At 47.4% G+C, this 21,167-nt stretch overlaps 16 non-coding genes across 16 annotated transcripts; all 16 read right to left on the bottom strand.

Moving 5' to 3' along the window:
• Positions 1-17: 17 nt before the first annotated feature.
• TRNAV-CAC (transfer RNA valine (anticodon CAC)) lies at positions 18-90 on the bottom strand. The gene has a single exon. It is a non-coding gene; the product is annotated as a tRNA-Val (tRNA).
• Positions 91-510: 420 nt separating this feature from the next.
• On the bottom strand, positions 511-582 carry TRNAP-UGG (transfer RNA proline (anticodon UGG)). The gene has a single exon. It is a non-coding gene; the product is annotated as a tRNA-Pro (tRNA).
• Positions 583-1,893: 1,311 nt separating this feature from the next.
• Positions 1,894-1,966, bottom strand: TRNAV-CAC (transfer RNA valine (anticodon CAC)). The gene has a single exon. It is a non-coding gene; the product is annotated as a tRNA-Val (tRNA).
• Positions 1,967-2,386: 420 nt separating this feature from the next.
• TRNAP-UGG (transfer RNA proline (anticodon UGG)) lies at positions 2,387-2,458 on the bottom strand. Its single transcript has one exon. It is a non-coding gene; the product is annotated as a tRNA-Pro (tRNA).
• A 3,650-nt stretch (positions 2,459-6,108) lies between these two features.
• On the bottom strand, positions 6,109-6,180 carry TRNAP-UGG (transfer RNA proline (anticodon UGG)). Its single transcript has one exon. It is a non-coding gene; the product is annotated as a tRNA-Pro (tRNA).
• Positions 6,181-7,496: 1,316 nt separating this feature from the next.
• Positions 7,497-7,569, bottom strand: TRNAV-CAC (transfer RNA valine (anticodon CAC)). Its single transcript has one exon. It is a non-coding gene; the product is annotated as a tRNA-Val (tRNA).
• A 420-nt stretch (positions 7,570-7,989) lies between these two features.
• TRNAP-UGG (transfer RNA proline (anticodon UGG)) lies at positions 7,990-8,061 on the bottom strand. Its single transcript has one exon. It is a non-coding gene; the product is annotated as a tRNA-Pro (tRNA).
• A 1,311-nt stretch (positions 8,062-9,372) lies between these two features.
• Positions 9,373-9,445, bottom strand: TRNAV-CAC (transfer RNA valine (anticodon CAC)). Its single transcript has one exon. It is a non-coding gene; the product is annotated as a tRNA-Val (tRNA).
• Positions 9,446-9,865: 420 nt separating this feature from the next.
• Positions 9,866-9,937, bottom strand: TRNAP-UGG (transfer RNA proline (anticodon UGG)). The gene has a single exon. It is a non-coding gene; the product is annotated as a tRNA-Pro (tRNA).
• A 3,650-nt stretch (positions 9,938-13,587) lies between these two features.
• Positions 13,588-13,659, bottom strand: TRNAP-UGG (transfer RNA proline (anticodon UGG)). Its single transcript has one exon. It is a non-coding gene; the product is annotated as a tRNA-Pro (tRNA).
• Positions 13,660-14,975: 1,316 nt separating this feature from the next.
• Positions 14,976-15,048, bottom strand: TRNAV-CAC (transfer RNA valine (anticodon CAC)). The gene has a single exon. It is a non-coding gene; the product is annotated as a tRNA-Val (tRNA).
• A 420-nt stretch (positions 15,049-15,468) lies between these two features.
• On the bottom strand, positions 15,469-15,540 carry TRNAP-UGG (transfer RNA proline (anticodon UGG)). The gene has a single exon. It is a non-coding gene; the product is annotated as a tRNA-Pro (tRNA).
• A 1,315-nt stretch (positions 15,541-16,855) lies between these two features.
• On the bottom strand, positions 16,856-16,928 carry TRNAV-CAC (transfer RNA valine (anticodon CAC)). Its single transcript has one exon. It is a non-coding gene; the product is annotated as a tRNA-Val (tRNA).
• Positions 16,929-17,348: 420 nt separating this feature from the next.
• TRNAP-UGG (transfer RNA proline (anticodon UGG)) lies at positions 17,349-17,420 on the bottom strand. The gene has a single exon. It is a non-coding gene; the product is annotated as a tRNA-Pro (tRNA).
• A 1,789-nt stretch (positions 17,421-19,209) lies between these two features.
• TRNAP-UGG (transfer RNA proline (anticodon UGG)) lies at positions 19,210-19,281 on the bottom strand. Its single transcript has one exon. It is a non-coding gene; the product is annotated as a tRNA-Pro (tRNA).
• A 1,789-nt stretch (positions 19,282-21,070) lies between these two features.
• Positions 21,071-21,142, bottom strand: TRNAP-UGG (transfer RNA proline (anticodon UGG)). The gene has a single exon. It is a non-coding gene; the product is annotated as a tRNA-Pro (tRNA).
• Positions 21,143-21,167: the final 25 nt, after the last annotated feature.

Raw genomic sequence — 21,167 nt, 5'->3', positions numbered from 1 at the left:
AAAATGGCAGCAGAGAGTGTTTCTGCCCGGTCTCGAACCGGGGACCTTTCGCGTGTGAGGCGAACGTGATAACCACTACACTACAGAAACAGCTGCTTGCTCACCTTTGTAGGGACTGGGAGAACAGGTGCAAAGGGCAGTGCAAGTGGACCTGCTTAAAGACTAATCAAATGCCTTGCGCCTGAAGCTCACACAATCCAGCGTAAAACATACGTCCTATCAAGCATGCGCACATATACAAGTATGCCAGCTGAGGGCCTATGCAGCGTACAGAGGGAAGGACATATTTCCACTTTGAGATCGGACGGCCAAAACTCACAAGCAAATCAAGGAATGTTACTGAGAGCTAACAGAGAACACAAAGTGCTTGTCGCAAGGACATGGCACGCAAAGAGGTTCAGGAAGTGAATTGTTCATCGACTACTGCTTACCGAGAAAACCAGAGAGTCTGTCCAATGAAAATAACATTGAAAAAACAAAAAAAAGGAGCTCAAGTTAACCACCTTGATTGGGCTCGTCCGGGATTTGAACCCGGGACCTCTCGCACCCAAAGCGAGAATCATACCCCTAGACCAACGAGCCACGGTCCTTTGAGCATTTGACGGAATTGTCCTCAGCGTTTGCACCCCCCTTAGGATTCGAGGCCAAGAATGCCTATTCCTGAAGTTTGTTCCTGCCGCTGAAAGCCTTGTCGGTGTATGAGCCAAATGAATGCCCCAGTCGGCACGCTCTGACTGTCTTCACAGGTCTCCTCCTCATCCCGAAGGTTGGTGGCCCATTGACATCAGGGTGGAAGGTGCTTGCGATACACTGTTCCTTCCTTCCTTCCTTCCTTTATTCCTCTTATGCTGTTTATGTAATAAGAGGGGACGATACACAGAAGAGAGAAAGTGGCCCAACACACTAGACTAGCAGTCTTCTGATCAATCTGCAGCTGGCAAGGTGGGGGAGAGCCTTTATTTTGCACCTGCTGGGATCTGCATTGGCAGAAGCTCTGAGGGCTGGGCCTTTCCTTTTGCCTGTAAAAACAAAAAGCAGCCCTCCTCCCTCCAGCCCTGAGAGCATGGGCGTGACACTGGAAAAAGCAGCATCTCCCCTTTGGTAAAGATGACCATTGCACAGCTGCTCACTCAGAGCTCGATCGTGCTCGATCAGGCGAGATATATTTAGGTCACCAGCAAAGTCTGTTCTCTTTTCTTGCGTAGGGTGAGCATTCACAGAGCCCAGCTTCGTTGACAAGAGTGCAAAAGGGGTATACTAAAAGCTTTCTGCTTTACTTGAGCGCCATGGCCGTTATTATATTTTGGCTGCTCCAAGCAATCTCTGTCCAGCCGATGCAAATTTCCAGCTCAAATTTTCCCAGCACTCAAAAAGTCCCTCCTCCCGCCAGCTCTGCTTTCAGGAAGTTCAGCAGAAGCAGTCCAACTTCTGTTCCCACTTCAGAGGAAAAGCTTTCTCGGGCCAGAGAAAGCCAGGGAATCACTGTACCGGCAAGTGCATTTCTTACAACTGGTAATCCCTCAGAACACAGAAATGAAGAAGCTGTATATGAAAATGTATTATTTCTTTGGTACACTAACCTATGTAACTAATATGGACCATTTCAGAGGACGGAGCGGACCCAACTGTGATCCCAGAGACCCAAATACCCAGCAGTAGGGAAAATAAATCCTCTCTGTGCTCTGCAACATTACATACACAAAATGCAAGCGCGTGCATTTTTTTATTGGCCCCATATACAGAATACATGTGAGGATGCTTGCCTTCCCAGTGTATTTCTCAAGCTCTTGAGAGCATATGCTATTTCCATGGGAACGCAAATAAGTTCATACTTTACATTTGTGTGTGACAAAAGGGGAAAAAAACTATTTTGTGTAAAATGCCAGCAGAGAGTGTTTCTGCCCGGTCTCGAACCGGGGACCTTTCGCGTGTGAGGCGAACGTGATAACCACTACACTACAGAAACATCTGCTTGCTCACCTTTGTAGGGACTGGCAGAACAGGTTCAAAGGGCAGTGCAAGTGGACCTGCTTAAAGACTAATCAAATGCCTTGCGCCTGAAGCTCACACAATCCAGCCTAAAACATACGTCCTATCAAGCATGCGCACATATACAAGTATGCCAGCTGAGGGCCTATGCAGCGTACAGAGGGAAGGACATATTTCCACTTTGAGATCGGACGGCCAAAACTCACAAGCAAATCAAGGAATGTTACTGAGAGCTAACAGAGAACACAAAGTGCTTGTCGCAAGGACATGGCACGCAAAGAGGTTCAGGAAGTGAATTGTTCATCGACTACTGCTTACCGAGAAAACCAGAGAGTCTGTCCAATGAAAATAACATTGAAAAAACAAAAAAAAGGAGCTCAAGTTAACCACCTTGATTGGGCTCGTCCGGGATTTGAACCCGGGACCTCTCGCACCCAAAGCGAGAATCATACCCCTAGACCAACGAGCCACGGTCCTTTGAGCATTTGACGGAATTGTCCTCAGCGTTTGCACCCCCCTTAGGATTCGAGGCCAAGAATGCCTATTCCTGAAGTTTGTTCCTGCCGCTGAAAGCCTTGTCGGTGTATGAGCCAAATGAATGCCCCAGTCGGCACGCTCTGACTGTCTTCACAGGTCTCCTCCTCATCCCGAAGGTTGGTGGCCCATTGACATCAGGGTGGAAGGTGCTTGCGATACACTGTTCCTTCCTTCCTTCCTTCCTTCCTTTATTCCTCTTATGCTGTTTATGTAATAAGAGGGGACGATACACAGAAGAGAGAAAGTGGCCCAACACACTAGACTAGCAGTCTTCTGATCAATCTGCAGCTGGCAAGGTGGGGGAGAGCCTTTATTTTGCACCTGCTGGGATCTGCATAGGCAGAAGCTCTGAGGGCTGGGCCTTTCCTTTTGCCTGTAAAAACAAAAAGCAGCCCTCCTCCCTCCAGCCCTGAGAGCATGGGCGTGACACTGGAAAAAGCAGCATCTCCCCTTTGGTAAAGATGACCATTGCACAGCTGCTCACTCAGAGCTCGATCGTGCTCGATCAGGCGAGATATATTTAGGTCACCAGCAAAGTCTGTTCTCTTTTCTTGCGTAGGGTGAGCATTCACAGAGCCCAGCTTCGTTGACAAGAGTGCAAAAGGTGTATACTAAAAGCTTTCTGCTTTACTTGAGCGCCATGGCCGTTATTATATTTTGGCTGCTCCAAGCAATCTCTGTCCAGCCGATGCAAATTTCCAGCTCAAATTTTCCCAGCACTCAAAAAGTCCCTCCTCCCGCCAGCTCTGCTTTCAGGAAGTTCAGCAGAAGCAGTCCAACTTCTGTTCCCACTTCAGAGGAAAAGCTTTCTCGGGCCAGAGAAAGCCAGGGAATCACTGTACCGGCAAGTGCATTTCTTACAACTGGTAATCCCTCAGAACACAGAAATGAAGAAGCTGTATATGAAAATGTATTATTTCTTTGGTACACTAACCTATGTAACTAATATGGACCATTTCAGAGGACGGAGCGGACCCAACTGTGATCCCAGAGACCCAAATACCCAGCAGTAGGGAAAATAAATCCTCTCTGTGCTCTGCAACATTACATACACAAAATGCAAGCGCGTGCATTTTTTTATTGGCCCCATATACAGAATACATGTGAGGATGCTTGCCTTCCCAGTGTATTTCTCAAGCTCTTGAGAGCATATGCTATTTCCATGGGAACGCAAATAAGTTCATACTTTACATTTGTGTGTGACAAAAGGGGAAAAAAACTATTTTGTGTAAAATGCCAGCAGAGAGTGTTTCTGCCCGGTCTCGAACCGGGGACCTTTATAACCACTACACTACAGAAACAGCTGCTTGCTCACCTTTGTAGGGACTGGGAGAACAGGTGCAAAGGGCAGTGCAAGTGGACCTGCTTAAAGACTAATCAAATGCCTTGCGCCTGAAGCTCACACAATCCAGCCTAAAACATACGTCCTATCAAGCATGCGCACATATACAAGTATGCCAGCTGAGGGCCTATGCAGCGTACAGAGGGAAGGACATATTTCCACTTTGAGATCGGACGGCCAAAACTCACAAGCAAATCAAGGAATGTTACTGAGAGCTAACAGAGAACACAAAGTGCTTGTCGCAAGGACATGGCACGCAAAGAGGTTCAGGAAGTGAATTGTTCATCGACTACTGCTTACCGAGAAAACCAGAGAGTCTGTCCAATGAAAATAACATTGAAAAAACAAAAAAAAGGAGCTCAAGTTAACCACCTTGATTGGGCTCGTCCGGGATTTGAACCCCGGACTTCTCGCACCCAAAGCGAGAATCATACCCCTAGACCAACGAGCCACGGTCCTTTGAGCATTTGACGGAATTGTCCTCAGCGTTTGCACCCCCCTTAGGATTCGAGGCCAAGAATGCCTATTCCTGAAGTTTGTTCCTGCCGCTGAAAGCCTTGTCGGTGTATGAGCCAAATGAATGCCCCAGTCGGCACGCTCTGACTGTCTTCACAGGTCTCCTCCTCATCCCGAAGGTTGGTGGCCCATTGACATCAGGGTGGAAGGTGCTTGCGATACACTGTTCCTTCCTTCCTTCCTTCCTTCCTTTATTCCTCTTATGCTGTTTATGTAATAAGAGGGGACGATACACAGAAGAGAGAAAGTGGCCCAACACACTAGACTAGCAGTCTTCTGATCAATCTGCAGCTGGCAAGGTGGGGGAGAGCCTTTATTTTGCACCTGCTGGGATCTGCATTGGCAGAAGCTCTGAGGGCTGGGCCTTTCCTTTTGCCTGTAAAAACAAAAAGCAGCACTCCTCCCTCCAGCCCTGAGAGCATGGGCGTGACACTGGAAAAAGCAGCATCTCCCCTTTGGTAAAGATGACCATTGCACAGCTGCTCACTCAGAGCTCGATCGTGCTCGATCAGGCGAGATATATTTAGGTCACCAGCAAAGTCTGTTCTCTTTTCTTGCGTAGGGTGAGCATTCACAGAGCCCAGCTTCGTTGACAAGAGTGCAAAAGGTGTATACTAAAAGCTTTCTGCTTTACTTGAGCGCCATGGCCGTTATTATATTTTGGCTGCTCCAAGCAATCTCTGTCCAGCCGATGCAAATTTCCAGCTCAAATTTTCCCAGCACTCAAAAAGTCCCTCCTCCCGCCAGCTCTGCTTTCAGGAAGTTCAGCAGAAGCAGTCCAACTTCTGTTCCCACTTCAGAGGAAAAGCTTTCTCGGGCCAGAGAAAGCCAGGGAATCACTGTACCGGCAAGTGCATTTCTTACAACTGGTAATCCCTCAGAACACAGAAATGAAGAAGCTGTATATGAAAATGTATTATTTCTTTGGTACACTAACCTATGTAACTAATATGGACCATTTCAGAGGACGGAGCGGACCCAACTGTGATCCCAGAGACCCAAATACCCAGCAGTAGGGAAAATAAATCCTCTCTGTGCTCTGCAACATTACATACACAAAATGCAAGCGCGTGCATTTTTTTATTGGCCCCATATACAGAATACATGTGAGGATGCTTGCCTTCCCAGTGTATTTCTCAAGCTCTTGAGAGCATATGCTATTTCCATGGGAACGCAAATAAGTTCATACTTTACATTTGTGTGTGACAAAAGGGGAAAAAAACTATTTTGTGTAAAATGCCAGCAGAGAGTGTTTCTGCCCGGTCTCGAACCGGGGACCTTTATAACCACTACACTACAGAAACAGCTGCTTGCTCACCTTTGTAGGGACTGGGAGAACAGGTGCAAAGGGCAGTGCAAGTGGACCTGCTTAAAGACTAATCAAATGCCTTGCGCCTGAAGCTCACACAATCCAGCCTAAAACATACGTCCTATCAAGCATGCGCACATATACAAGTATGCCAGCTGAGGGCCTATGCAGCGTACAGAGGGAAGGACATATTTCCACTTTGAGATCGGACGGCCAAAACTCACAAGCAAATCAAGGAATGTTACTGAGAGCTAACAGAGAACACAAAGTGCTTGTCGCAAGGACATGGCACGCAAAGAGGTTCAGGAAGTGAATTGTTCATCGACTACTGCTTACCGAGAAAACCAGAGAGTCTGTCCAATGAAAATAACATTGAAAAAACAAAAAAAAGGAGCTCAAGTTAACCACCTTGATTGGGCTCGTCCGGGATTTGAACCCGGGACTTCTCGCACCCAAAGCGAGAATCATACCCCTAGACCAACGAGCCACGGTCCTTTGAGCATTTGACGGAATTGTCCTCAGCGTTTGCACCCCCCCTTAGGATTCGAGGCCAAGAATGCCTATTCCTGAAGTTTGTTCCTGCCGCTGAAAGCCTTGTCGGTGTATGAGCCAAATGAATGCCCCAGTCGGCACGCTCTGACTGTCTTCACAGGTCTCCTCCTCATCCCGAAGGTTGGTGGCCCATTGACATCAGGGTGGAAGGTGCTTGCGATACACTGTTCCTTCCTTCCTTCCTTCCTTCCTTTATTCCTCTTATGCTGTTTATGTAATAAGAGGGGACGATACACAGAAGAGAGAAAGTGGCCCAACACACTAGACTAGCAGTCTTCTGATCAATCTGCAGCTGGCAAGGTGGGGGAGAGCCTTTATTTTGCACCTGCTGGGATCTGCATTGGCAGAAGCTCTGAGGGCTGGGCCTTTCCTTTTGCCTGTAAAAACAAAAAGCAGCCCTCCTCCCTCCAGCCCTGAGAGCATGGGCGTGACACTGGAAAAAGCAGCATCTCCCCTTTGGTAAAGATGACCATTGCACAGCTGCTCACTCAGAGCTCGATCGTGCTCGATCAGGCGAGATATATTTAGGTCACCAGCAAAGTCTGTTCTCTTTTCTTGCGTAGGGTGAGCATTCACAGAGCCCAGCTTCGTTGACAAGAGTGCAAAAGGTGTATACTAAAAGCTTTCTGCTTTACTTGCGCGCCATGGCCGTTATTATATTTTGGCTGCTTCAAGCAATCTCTGTCCAGCCGATGCAAATTTCCAGCTCAAATTTTCCCAGCACTCAAAAAGTCCCTCCTCCCGCCAGCTCTGCTTTCAGGAAGTTCAGCAGAAGCAGTCCAACTTCTGTTCCCACTTCAGAGGAAAAGCTTTCTCGGGCCAGAGAAAGCCAGGGAATCACTGTACCGGCAAGTGCATTTCTTACAACTGGTAATCCCTCAGAACACAGAAATGAAGAAGCTGTATATGAAAATGTATTATTTCTTTGGTACACTAACCTATGTAACTAATATGGACCATTTCAGAGGACGGAGCGGACCCAACTGTGATCCCAGAGACCCAAATACCCAGCAGTAGGGAAAATAAATCCTCTCTGTGCTCTGCAACATTACATACACAAAATGCAAGCGCGTGCATTTTTTTATTGGCCCCATATACAGAATACATGTGAGGATGCTTGCCTTCCCAGTGTATTTCTCAAGCTCTTGAGAGCATATGCTATTTCCATGGGAACGCAAATAAGTTCATACTTTACATTTGTGTGTGACAAAAGGGGAAAAAAACTATTTTGTGTAAAATGCCAGCAGAGAGTGTTTCTGCCCGGTCTCGAACCGGGGACCTTTCGCGTGTGAGGCGAACGTGATAACCACTACACTACAGAAACAGCTGCTTGCTCACCTTTGTAGGGACTGGGAGAACAGGTGCAAAGGGCAGTGCAAGTGGACCTGCTTAAAGACTAATCAAATGCCTTGCGCCTGAAGCTCACACAATCCAGCCTAAAACATACGTCCTATCAAGCATGCGCACATATACAAGTATGCCAGCTGAGGGCCTATGCAGCGTACAGAGGGAAGGACATATTTCCACTTTGAGATCGGACGGCCAAAACTCACAAGCAAATCAAGGAATGTTACTGAGAGCTAACAGAGAACACAAAGTGCTTGTCGCAAGGACATGGCACGCAAAGAGGTTCAGGAAGTGAATTGTTCATCGACTACTGCTTACCGAGAAAACCAGAGAGTCTGTCCAATGAAAATAACATTGAAAAAACAAAAAAAAGGAGCTCAAGTTAACCACCTTGATTGGGCTCGTCCGGGATTTGAACCCGGGACCTCTCGCACCCAAAGCGAGAATCATACCCCTAGACCAACGAGCCACGGTCCTTTGAGCATTTGACGGAATTGTCCTCAGCGTTTGCACCCCCCTTAGGATTCGAGGCCAAGAATGCCTATTCCTGAAGTTTGTTCCTGCCGCTGAAAGCCTTGTCGGTGTATGAGCCAAATGAATGCCCCAGTCGGCACGCTCTGACTGTCTTCACAGGTCTCCTCCTCATCCCGAAGGTTGGTGGCCCATTGACATCAGGGTGGAAGGTGCTTGCGATACACTGTTCCTTCCTTCCTTCCTTCCTTTATTCCTCTTATGCTGTTTATGTAATAAGAGGGGACGATACACAGAAGAGAGAAAGTGGCCCAACACACTAGACTAGCAGTCTTCTGATCAATCTGCAGCTGGCAAGGTGGGGGAGAGCCTTTATTTTGCACCTGCTGGGATCTGCATTGGCAGAAGCTCTGAGGGCTGGGCCTTTCCTTTTGCCTGTAAAAACAAAAAGCAGCCCTCCTCCCTCCAGCCCTGAGAGCATGGGCGTGACACTGGAAAAAGCAGCATCTCCCCTTTGGTAAAGATGACCATTGCACAGCTGCTCACTCAGAGCTCGATCGTGCTCGATCAGGCGAGATATATTTAGGTCACCAGCAAAGTCTGTTCTCTTTTCTTGCGTAGGGTGAGCATTCACAGAGCCCAGCTTCGTTGACAAGAGTGCAAAAGGGGTATACTAAAAGCTTTCTGCTTTACTTGAGCGCCATGGCCGTTATTATATTTTGGCTGCTCCAAGCAATCTCTGTCCAGCCGATGCAAATTTCCAGCTCAAATTTTCCCAGCACTCAAAAAGTCCCTCCTCCCGCCAGCTCTGCTTTCAGGAAGTTCAGCAGAAGCAGTCCAACTTCTGTTCCCACTTCAGAGGAAAAGCTTTCTCGGGCCAGAGAAAGCCAGGGAATCACTGTACCGGCAAGTGCATTTCTTACAACTGGTAATCCCTCAGAACACAGAAATGAAGAAGCTGTATATGAAAATGTATTATTTCTTTGGTACACTAACCTATGTAACTAATATGGACCATTTCAGAGGACGGAGCGGACCCAACTGTGATCCCAGAGACCCAAATACCCAGCAGTAGGGAAAATAAATCCTCTCTGTGCTCTGCAACATTACATACACAAAATGCAAGCGCGTGCATTTTTTTATTGGCCCCATATACAGAATACATGTGAGGATGCTTGCCTTCCCAGTGTATTTCTCAAGCTCTTGAGAGCATATGCTATTTCCATGGGAACGCAAATAAGTTCATACTTTACATTTGTGTGTGACAAAAGGGGAAAAAAACTATTTTGTGTAAAATGCCAGCAGAGAGTGTTTCTGCCCGGTCTCGAACCGGGGACCTTTCGCGTGTGAGGCGAACGTGATAACCACTACACTACAGAAACATCTGCTTGCTCACCTTTGTAGGGACTGGCAGAACAGGTTCAAAGGGCAGTGCAAGTGGACCTGCTTAAAGACTAATCAAATGCCTTGCGCCTGAAGCTCACACAATCCAGCCTAAAACATACGTCCTATCAAGCATGCGCACATATACAAGTATGCCAGCTGAGGGCCTATGCAGCGTACAGAGGGAAGGACATATTTCCACTTTGAGATCGGACGGCCAAAACTCACAAGCAAATCAAGGAATGTTACTGAGAGCTAACAGAGAACACAAAGTGCTTGTCGCAAGGACATGGCACGCAAAGAGGTTCAGGAAGTGAATTGTTCATCGACTACTGCTTACCGAGAAAACCAGAGAGTCTGTCCAATGAAAATAACATTGAAAAAACAAAAAAAAGGAGCTCAAGTTAACCACCTTGATTGGGCTCGTCCGGGATTTGAACCCGGGACCTCTCGCACCCAAAGCGAGAATCATACCCCTAGACCAACGAGCCACGGTCCTTTGAGCATTTGACGGAATTGTCCTCAGCGTTTGCACCCCCCTTAGGATTCGAGGCCAAGAATGCCTATTCCTGAAGTTTGTTCCTGCCGCTGAAAGCCTTGTCGGTGTATGAGCCAAATGAATGCCCCAGTCGGCACGCTCTGACTGTCTTCACAGGTCTCCTCCTCATCCCGAAGGTTGGTGGCCCATTGACATCAGGGTGGAAGGTGCTTGCGATACACTGTTCCTTCCTTCCTTCCTTCCTTCCTTTATTCCTCTTATGCTGTTTATGTAATAAGAGGGGACGATACACAGAAGAGAGAAAGTGGCCCAACACACTAGACTAGCAGTCTTCTGATCAATCTGCAGCTGGCAAGGTGGGGGAGAGCCTTTATTTTGCACCTGCTGGGATCTGCATAGGCAGAAGCTCTGAGGGCTGGGCCTTTCCTTTTGCCTGTAAAAACAAAAAGCAGCCCTCCTCCCTCCAGCCCTGAGAGCATGGGCGTGACACTGGAAAAAGCAGCATCTCCCCTTTGGTAAAGATGACCATTGCACAGCTGCTCACTCAGAGCTCGATCGTGCTCGATCAGGCGAGATATATTTAGGTCACCAGCAAAGTCTGTTCTCTTTTCTTGCGTAGGGTGAGCATTCACAGAGCCCAGCTTCGTTGACAAGAGTGCAAAAGGTGTATACTAAAAGCTTTCTGCTTTACTTGAGCGCCATGGCCGTTATTATATTTTGGCTGCTCCAAGCAATCTCTGTCCAGCCGATGCAAATTTCCAGCTCAAATTTTCCCAGCACTCAAAAAGTCCCTCCTCCCGCCAGCTCTGCTTTCAGGAAGTTCAGCAGAAGCAGTCCAACTTCTGTTCCCACTTCAGAGGAAAAGCTTTCTCGGGCCAGAGAAAGCCAGGGAATCACTGTACCGGCAAGTGCATTTCTTACAACTGGTAATCCCTCAGAACACAGAAATGAAGAAGCTGTATATGAAAATGTATTATTTCTTTGGTACACTAACCTATGTAACTAATATGGACCATTTCAGAGGACGGAGCGGACCCAACTGTGATCCCAGAGACCCAAATACCCAGCAGTAGGGAAAATAAATCCTCTCTGTGCTCTGCAACATTACATACACAAAATGCAAGCGCGTGCATTTTTTTATTGGCCCCATATACAGAATACATGTGAGGATGCTTGCCTTCCCAGTGTATTTCTCAAGCTCTTGAGAGCATATGCTATTTCCATGGGAACGCAAATAAGTTCATACTTTACATTTGTGTGTGACAAAAGGGGAAAAAAACTATTTTGTGTAAAATGCCAGCAGAGAGTGTTTCTGCCCGGTCTCGAACCGGGGACCTTTATAACCACTACACTACAGAAACAGCTGCTTGCTCACCTTTGTAGGGACTGGGAGAACAGGTGCAAAGGGCAGTGCAAGTGGACCTGCTTAAAGACTAATCAAATGCCTTGCGCCTGAAGCTCACACAATCCAGCCTAAAACATACGTCCTATCAAGCATGCGCACATATACAAGTATGCCAGCTGAGGGCCTATGCAGCGTACAGAGGGAAGGACATATTTCCACTTTGAGATCGGACGGCCAAAACTCACAAGCAAATCAAGGAATGTTACTGAGAGCTAACAGAGAACACAAAGTGCTTGTCGCAAGGACATGGCACGCAAAGAGGTTCAGGAAGTGAATTGTTCATCGACTACTGCTTACCGAGAAAACCAGAGAGTCTGTCCAATGAAAATAACATTGAAAAAACAAAAAAAAGGAGCTCAAGTTAACCACCTTGATTGGGCTCGTCCGGGATTTGAACCCCGGACTTCTCGCACCCAAAGCGAGAATCATACCCCTAGACCAACGAGCCACGGTCCTTTGAGCATTTGACGGAATTGTCCTCAGCGTTTGCACCCCCCTTAGGATTCGAGGCCAAGAATGCCTATTCCTGAAGTTTGTTCCTGCCGCTGAAAGCCTTGTCGGTGTATGAGCCAAATGAATGCCCCAGTCGGCACGCTCTGACTGTCTTCACAGGTCTCCTCCTCATCCCGAAGGTTGGTGGCCCATTGACATCAGGGTGGAAGGTGCTTGCGATACACTGTTCCTTCCTTCCTTCCTTCCTTCCTTTATTCCTCTTATGCTGTTTATGTAATAAGAGGGGACGATACACAGAAGAGAGAAAGTGGCCCAACACACTAGACTAGCAGTCTTCTGATCAATCTGCAGCTGGCAAGGTGGGGGAGAGCCTTTATTTTGCACCTGCTGGGATCTGCATTGGCAGAAGCTCTGAGGGCTGGGCCTTTCCTTTTGCCTGTAAAAACAAAAAGCAGCACTCCTCCCTCCAGCCCTGAGAGCATGGGCGTGACACTGGAAAAAGCAGCATCTCCCCTTTGGTAAAGATGACCATTGCACAGCTGCTCACTCAGAGCTCGATCGTGCTCGATCAGGCGAGATATATTTAGGTCACCAGCAAAGTCTGTTCTCTTTTCTTGCGTAGGGTGAGCATTCACAGAGCCCAGCTTCGTTGACAAGAGTGCAAAAGGTGTATACTAAAAGCTTTCTGCTTTACTTGAGCGCCATGGCCGTTATTATATTTTGGCTGCTCCAAGCAATCTCTGTCCAGCCGATGCAAATTTCCAGCTCAAATTTTCCCAGCACTCAAAAAGTCCCTCCTCCCGCCAGCTCTGCTTTCAGGAAGTTCAGCAGAAGCAGTCCAACTTCTGTTCCCACTTCAGAGGAAAAGCTTTCTCGGGCCAGAGAAAGCCAGGGAATCACTGTACCGGCAAGTGCATTTCTTACAACTGGTAATCCCTCAGAACACAGAAATGAAGAAGCTGTATATGAAAATGTATTATTTCTTTGGTACACTAACCTATGTAACTAATATGGACCATTTCAGAGGACGGAGCGGACCCAACTGTGATCCCAGAGACCCAAATACCCAGCAGTAGGGAAAATAAATCCTCTCTGTGCTCTGCAACATTACATACACAAAATGCAAGCGCGTGCATTTTTTTATTGGCCCCATATACAGAATACATGTGAGGATGCTTGCCTTCCCAGTGTATTTCTCAAGCTCTTGAGAGCATATGCTATTTCCATGGGAACGCAAATAAGTTCATACTTTACATTTGTGTGTGACAAAAGGGGAAAAAAACTATTTTGTGTAAAATGCCAGCAGAGAGTGTTTCTGCCCGGTCTCGAACCGGGGACCTTTATAACCACTACACTACAGAAACAGCTGCTTGCTCACCTTTGTAGGGACTGGGAGAACAGGTGCAAAGGGCAGTGCAAGTGGACCTGCTTAAAGACTAATCAAATGCCTTGCGCCTGAAGCTCACACAATCCAGCCTAAAACATACGTCCTATCAAGCATGCGCACATATACAAGTATGCCAGCTGAGGGCCTATGCAGCGTACAGAGGGAAGGACATATTTCCACTTTGAGATCGGACGGCCAAAACTCACAAGCAAATCAAGGAATGTTACTGAGAGCTAACAGAGAACACAAAGTGCTTGTCGCAAGGACATGGCACGCAAAGAGGTTCAGGAAGTGAATTGTTCATCGACTACTGCTTACCGAGAAAACCAGAGAGTCTGTCCAATGAAAATAACATTGAAAAAACAAAAAAAAGGAGCTCAAGTTAACCACCTTGATTGGGCTCGTCCGGGATTTGAACCCGGGACTTCTCGCACCCAAAGCGAGAATCATACCCCTAGACCAACGAGCCACGGTCCTTTGAGCATTTGACGGAATTGTCCTCAGCGTTTGCACCCCCCCTTAGGATTCGAGGCCAAGAATGCCTATTCCTGAAGTTTGTTCCTGCCGCTGAAAGCCTTGTCGGTGTATGAGCCAAATGAATGCCCCAGTCGGCACGCTCTGACTGTCTTCACAGGTCTCCTCCTCATCCCGAAGGTTGGTGGCCCATTGACATCAGGGTGGAAGGTGCTTGCGATACACTGTTCCTTCCTTCCTTCCTTCCTTCCTTTATTCCTCTTATGCTGTTTATGTAATAAGAGGGGACGATACACAGAAGAGAGAAAGTGGCCCAACACACTAGACTAGCAGTCTTCTGATCAATCTGCAGCTGGCAAGGTGGGGGAGAGCCTTTATTTTGCACCTGCTGGGATCTGCATTGGCAGAAGCTCTGAGGGCTGGGCCTTTCCTTTTGCCTGTAAAAACAAAAAGCAGCCCTCCTCCCTCCAGCCCTGAGAGCATGGGCGTGACACTGGAAAAAGCAGCATCTCCCCTTTGGTAAAGATGACCATTGCACAGCTGCTCACTCAGAGCTCGATCGTGCTCGATCAGGCGAGATATATTTAGGTCACCAGCAAAGTCTGTTCTCTTTTCTTGCGTAGGGTGAGCATTCACAGAGCCCAGCTTCGTTGACAAGAGTGCAAAAGGTGTATACTAAAAGCTTTCTGCTTTACTTGCGCGCCATGGCCGTTATTATATTTTGGCTGCTTCAAGCAATCTCTGTCCAGCCGATGCAAATTTCCAGCTCAAATTTTCCCAGCACTCAAAAAGTCCCTCCTCCCGCCAGCTCTGCTTTCAGGAAGTTCAGCAGAAGCAGTCCAACTTCTGTTCCCACTTCAGAGGAAAAGCTTTCTCGGGCCAGAGAAAGCCAGGGAATCACTGTACCGGCAAGTGCATTTCTTACAACTGGTAATCCCTCAGAACACAGAAATGAAGAAGCTGTATATGAAAATGTATTATTTCTTTGGTACACTAACCTATGTAACTAATATGGACCATTTCAGAGGACGGAGCGGACCCAACTGTGATCCCAGAGACCCAAATACCCAGCAGTAGGGAAAATAAATCCTCTCTGTGCTCTGCAACATTACATACACAAAATGCAAGCGCGTGCATTTTTTTATTGGCCCCATATACAGAATACATGTGAGGATGCTTGCCTTCCCAGTGTATTTCTCAAGCTCTTGAGAGCATATGCTATTTCCATGGGAACGCAAATAAGTTCATACTTTACATTTGTGTGTGACAAAAGGGGAAAAAAACTATTTTGTGTAAAATGCCAGCAGAGAGTGTTTCTGCCCGGTCTCGAACCGGGGACCTTTCGCGTGTGAGGCGAACGTGATAACCACTACACTACAGAAACAGCTGCTTGCTCACCTTTGTAGGGACTGGGAGAACAGGTGCAAAGGGCAGTGCAAGTGGACCTGCTTAAAGACTAATCAAATGCCTTGCGCCTGAAGCTCACACAATCCAGCCTAAAACATACGTCCTATCAAGCATGCGCACATATACAAGTATGCCAGCTGAGGGCCTATGCAGCGTACAGAGGGAAGGACATATTTCCACTTTGAGATCGGACGGCCAAAACTCACAAGCAAATCAAGGAATGTTACTGAGAGCTAACAGAGAACACAAAGTGCTTGTCGCAAGGACATGGCACGCAAAGAGGTTCAGGAAGTGAATTGTTCATCGACTACTGCTTACCGAGAAAACCAGAGAGTCTGTCCAATGAAAATAACATTGAAAAAACAAAAAAAAGGAGCTCAAGTTAACCACCTTGATTGGGCTCGTCCGGGATTTGAACCCGGGACCTCTCGCACCCAAAGCGAGAATCATACCCCTAGACCAACGAGCCACGGTCCTTTGAGCATTTGACGGAATTGTCCTCAGCGTTTGCACCCCCCTTAGGATTCGAGGCCAAGAATGCCTATTCCTGAAGTTTGTTCCTGCCGCTGAAAGCCTTGTCGGTGTATGAGCCAAATGAATGCCCCAGTCGGCACGCTCTGACTGTCTTCACAGGTCTCCTCCTCATCCCGAAGGTTGGTGGCCCATTGACATCAGGGTGGAAGGTGCTTGCGATACACTGTTCCTTCCTTCCTTCCTTCCTTCCTTTATTCCTCTTATGCTGTTTATGTAATAAGAGGGGACGATACACAGAAGAGAGAAAGTGGCCCAACACACTAGACTAGCAGTCTTCTGATCAATCTGCAGCTGGCAAGGTGGGGGAGAGCCTTTATTTTGCACCTGCTGGGATCTGCATTGGCAGAAGCTCTGAGGGCTGGGCCTTTCCTTTTGCCTGTAAAAACAAAAAGCAGCCCTCCTCCCTCCAGCCCTGAGAGCATGGGCGTGACACTGGAAAAAGCAGCATCTCCCCTTTGGTAAAGATGACCATTGCACAGCTGCTCACTTAGAGCTCGATCGTGCTCGATCAGGCGAGATATATTTAGGTCACCAGCAAAGTCTGTTCTCTTTTCTTGCGTAGGGTGAGCATTCACAGAGCCCAGCTTCGTTGACAAGAGTGCAAAAGGTGTATACTAAAAGCTTTCTGCTTTACTTGAGCGCCATGGCCGTTATTATATTTTGGCTGCTCCAAGCAATCTCTGTCCAGCCGATGCAAATTTCCAGCTCAAATTTTCCCAGCACTCAAAAAGTCCCTCCTCCCGCCAGCTCTGCTTTCAGGAAGTTCAGCAGAAGCAGTCCAACTTCTGTTCCCACTTCAGAGGAAAAGCTTTCTCGGGCCAGAGAAAGCCAGGGAATCACTGTACCGGCAAGTGCATTTCTTACAACTGGTAATCCCTCAGAACACAGAAATGAAGAAGCTGTATATGAAAATGTATTATTTCTTTGGTACACTAACCTATGTAACTAATATGGACCATTTCAGAGGACGGAGCGGACCCAACTGTGATCCCAGAGACCCAAATACCCAGCAGTAGGGAAAATAAATCCTCTCTGTGCTCTGCAACATTACATACACAAAATGCAAGCGCGTGCATTTTTTTATTGGCCCCATATACAGAATACATGTGAGGATGCTTGCCTTCCCAGTGTATTTCTCAAGCTCTTGAGAGCATATGCTATTTCCATGGGAACGCAAATAAGTTCATACTTTACATTTGTGTGTGACAAAAGGGGAAAAAAACTATTTTGTGTAAAATGGCAGCAGAGAGTGTTTCTGCCCGGTCTCGAACCGGGGACCTTTCGCGTGTGAGGCGAACGTGATAACCACTACACTACAGAAACAGCTGCTTGCTCACCTTTGTAGGGACTGGGAGAACAGGTGCAAAGGGCAGTGCAAGTGGACCTGCTTAAAGACTAATCAAATGCCTTGCGCCTGAAGCTCACACAATCCAGCGTAAAACATACGTCCTATCAAGCATGCGCACATATACAAGTATGCCAGCTGAGGGCCTATGCAGCGTACAGAGGGAAGGACATATTTCCACTTTGAGATCGGACGGCCAAAACTCACAAGCAAATCAAGGAATGTTACTGAGAGCTAACAGAGAACACAAAGTGCTTGTCGCAAGGACATGGCACGCAAAGAGGTTCAGGAAGTGAATTGTTCATCGACTACTGCTTACCGAGAAAACCAGAGAGTCTGTCCAATGAAAATAACATTGAAAAAACAAAAAAAAGGAGCTCAAGTTAACCACCTTGATTGGGCTCGTCCGGGATTTGAACCCGGGACCTCTCGCACCCAAAGCGAGAATCATACCCCTAGACCAACGAGCCACGGTCCTTTGAGCATTTGACGGAATTGTCCTCAGCGTTTGCACCCCCCTTAGGATTCGAGGCCAAGAATGCCTATTCCTGAAGTTTGTTCCTGCCGCTGAAAGCCTTGTCGGTGTATGAGCCAAATGAATGCCCCAGTCGGCACGCTCTGACTGTCTTCACAGGTCTCCTCCTCATCCCGAAGGTTGGTGGCCCATTGACATCAGGGTGGAAGGTGCTTGCGATACACTGTTCCTTCCTTCCTTCCTTCCTTCCTTTATTCCTCTTATGCTGTTTATGTAATAAGAGGGGACGATACACAGAAGAGAGAAAGTGGCCCAACACACTAGACTAGCAGTCTTCTGATCAATCTGCAGCTGGCAAGGTGGGGGAGAGCCTTTATTTTGCACCTGCTGGGATCTGCATTGGCAGAAGCTCTGAGGGCTGGGCCTTTCCTTTTGCCTGTAAAAACAAAAAGCAGCCCTCCTCCCTCCAGCCCTGAGAGCATGGGCGTGACACTGGAAAAAGCAGCATCTCCCCTTTGGTAAAGATGACCATTGCACAGCTGCTCACTCAGAGCTCGATCGTGCTCGATCAGGCGAGATATATTTAGGTCACCAGCAAAGTCTGTTCTCTTTTCTTGCGTAGGGTGAGCATTCACAGAGCCCAGCTTCGTTGACAAGAGTGCAAAAGGGGTATACTAAAAGCTTTCTGCTTTACTTGAGCGCCATGGCCGTTATTATATTTTGGCTGCTCCAAGCAATCTCTGTCCAGCCGATGCAAATTTCCAGCTCAAATTTTCCCAGCACTCAAAAAGTCCCTCCTCCCGCCAGCTCTGCTTTCAGGAAGTTCAGCAGAAGCAGTCCAACTTCTGTTCCCACTTCAGAGGAAAAGCTTTCTCGGGCCAGAGAAAGCCAGGGAATCACTGTACCGGCAAGTGCATTTCTTACAACTGGTAATCCCTCAGAACACAGAAATGAAGAAGCTGTATATGAAAATGTATTATTTCTTTGGTACACTAACCTATGTAACTAATATGGACCATTTCAGAGGACGGAGCGGACCCAACTGTGATCCCAGAGACCCAAATACCCAGCAGTAGGGAAAATAAATCCTCTCTGTGCTCTGCAACATTACATACACAAAATGCAAGCGCGTGCATTTTTTTATTGGCCCCATATACAGAATACATGTGAGGATGCTTGCCTTCCCAGTGTATTTCTCAAGCTCTTGAGAGCATATGCTATTTCCATGGGAACGCAAATAAGTTCATACTTTACATTTGTGTGTGACAAAAGGGGAAAAAAACTATTTTGTGTAAAATGCCAGCAGAGAGTGTTTCTGCCCGGTCTCGAACCGGGGACCTTTATAACCACTACACTACAGAAACAGCTGCTTGCTCACCTTTGTAGGGACTGGGAGAACAGGTGCAAAGGGCAGTGCAAGTGGACCTGCTTAAAGACTAATCAAATGCCTTGCGCCTGAAGCTCACACAATCCAGCCTAAAACATACGTCCTATCAAGCATGCGCACATATACAAGTATGCCAGCTGAGGGCCTATGCAGCGTACAGAGGGAAGGACATATTTCCACTTTGAGATCGGACGGCCAAAACTCACAAGCAAATCAAGGAATGTTACTGAGAGCTAACAGAGAACACAAAGTGCTTGTCGCAAGGACATGGCACGCAAAGAGGTTCAGGAAGTGAATTGTTCATCGACTACTGCTTACCGAGAAAACCAGAGAGTCTGTCCAATGAAAATAACATTGAAAAAACAAAAAAAAGGAGCTCAAGTTAACCACCTTGATTGGGCTCGTCCGGGATTTGAACCCGGGACTTCTCGCACCCAAAGCGAGAATCATACCCCTAGACCAACGAGCCACGGTCCTTTGAGCATTTGACGGAATTGTCCTCAGCGTTTGCACCCCCCTTAGGATTCGAGGCCAAGAATGCCTATTCCTGAAGTTTGTTCCTGCCGCTGAAAGCCTTGTCGGTGTATGAGCCAAATGAATGCCCCAGTCGGCACGCTCTGACTGTCTTCACAGGTCTCCTCCTCATCCCGAAGGTTGGTGGCCCATTGACATCAGGGTGGAAGGTGCTTGCGATACACTGTTCCTTCCTTCCTTCCTTCCTTCCTTTATTCCTCTTATGCTGTTTATGTAATAAGAGGGGACGATACACAGAAGAGAGAAAGTGGCCCAACACACTAGACTAGCAGTCTTCTGATCAATCTGCAGCTGGCAAGGTGGGGGAGAGCCTTTATTTTGCACCTGCTGGGATCTGCATTGGCAGAAGCTCTGAGGGCTGGGCCTTTCCTTTTGCCTGTAAAAACAAAAAGCAGCCCTCCTCCCTCCAGCCCTGAGAGCATGGGCGTGACACTGGAAAAAGCAGCATCTCCCCTTTGGTAAAGATGACCATTGCACAGCTGCTCACTCAGAGCTCGATCGTGCTCGATCAGGCGAGATATATTTAGGTCACCAGCAAAGTCTGTTCTCTTTTCTTGCGTAGGGTGAGCATTCACAGAGCCCAGCTTCGTTGACAAGAGTGCAAAAGGTGTATACTAAAAGCTTTCTGCTTTACTTGAGCGCCATGGCCGTTATTATATTTTGGCTGCTCCAAGCAATCTCTGTCCAGCCGATGCAAATTTCCAGCTCAAATTTTCCCAGCACTCAAAAAGTCCCTCCTCCCGCCAGCTCTGCTTTCAGGAAGTTCAGCAGAAGCAGTCCAACTTCTGTTCCCACTTCAGAGGAAAAGCTTTCTCGGGCCAGAGAAAGCCAGGGAATCACTGTACCGGCAAGTGCATTTCTTACAACTGGTAATCCCTCAGAACACAGAAATGAAGAAGCTGTATATGAAAATGTATTATTTCTTTGGTACACTAACCTATGTAACTAATATGGACCATTTCAGAGGACGGAGCGGACCCAACTGTGATCCCAGAGACCCAAATACCCAGCAGTAGGGAAAATAAATCCTCTCTGTGCTCTGCAACATTACATACACAAAATGCAAGCGCGTGCATTTTTTTATTGGCCCCATATACAGAATACATGTGAGGATGCTTGCCTTCCCAGTGTATTTCTCAAGCTCTTGAGAGCATATGCTATTTCCATGGGAACGCAAATAAGTTCATACTTTACATTTGTGTGTGACAAAAGGGGAAAAAAACTATTTTGTGTAAAATGCCAGCAGAGAGTGTTTCTGCCCGGTCTCGAACCGGGGACCTTTATAACCACTACACTACAGAAACAGCTGCTTGCTCACCTTTGTAGGGACTGGGAGAACAGGTGCAAAGGGCAGTGCAAGTGGACCTGCTTAAAGACTAATCAAATGCCTTGCGCCTGAAGCTCACACAATCCAGCCTAAAACATACGTCCTATCAAGCATGCGCACATATACAAGTATGCCAGCTGAGGGCCTATGCAGCGTACAGAGGGAAGGACATATTTCCACTTTGAGATCGGACGGCCAAAACTCACAAGCAAATCAAGGAATGTTACTGAGAGCTAACAGAGAACACAAAGTGCTTGTCGCAAGGACATGGCACGCAAAGAGGTTCAGGAAGTGAATTGTTCATCGACTACTGCTTACCGAGAAAACCAGAGAGTCTGTCCAATGAAAATAACATTGAAAAAACAAAAAAAAGGAGCTCAAGTTAACCACCTTGATTGGGCTCGTCCGGGATTTGAACCCGGGACTTCTCGCACCCAAAGCGAGAATCATACCCCTAGACCAACGAGCCACGGTCCTTTGAGCATTTGACGGAA

The sequence above is a fragment of the Ambystoma mexicanum genome, chromosome 2q (genome assembly GCF_040938575.1).
Source record: "Ambystoma mexicanum isolate Mex_15411 chromosome 2q, UKY_AmexF1_1, whole genome shotgun sequence".
Taxonomy (NCBI): Eukaryota; Metazoa; Chordata; class Amphibia; order Caudata; family Ambystomatidae; genus Ambystoma; species Ambystoma mexicanum.
This window is presented reverse-complemented; position numbering and strand designations above follow the sequence as displayed.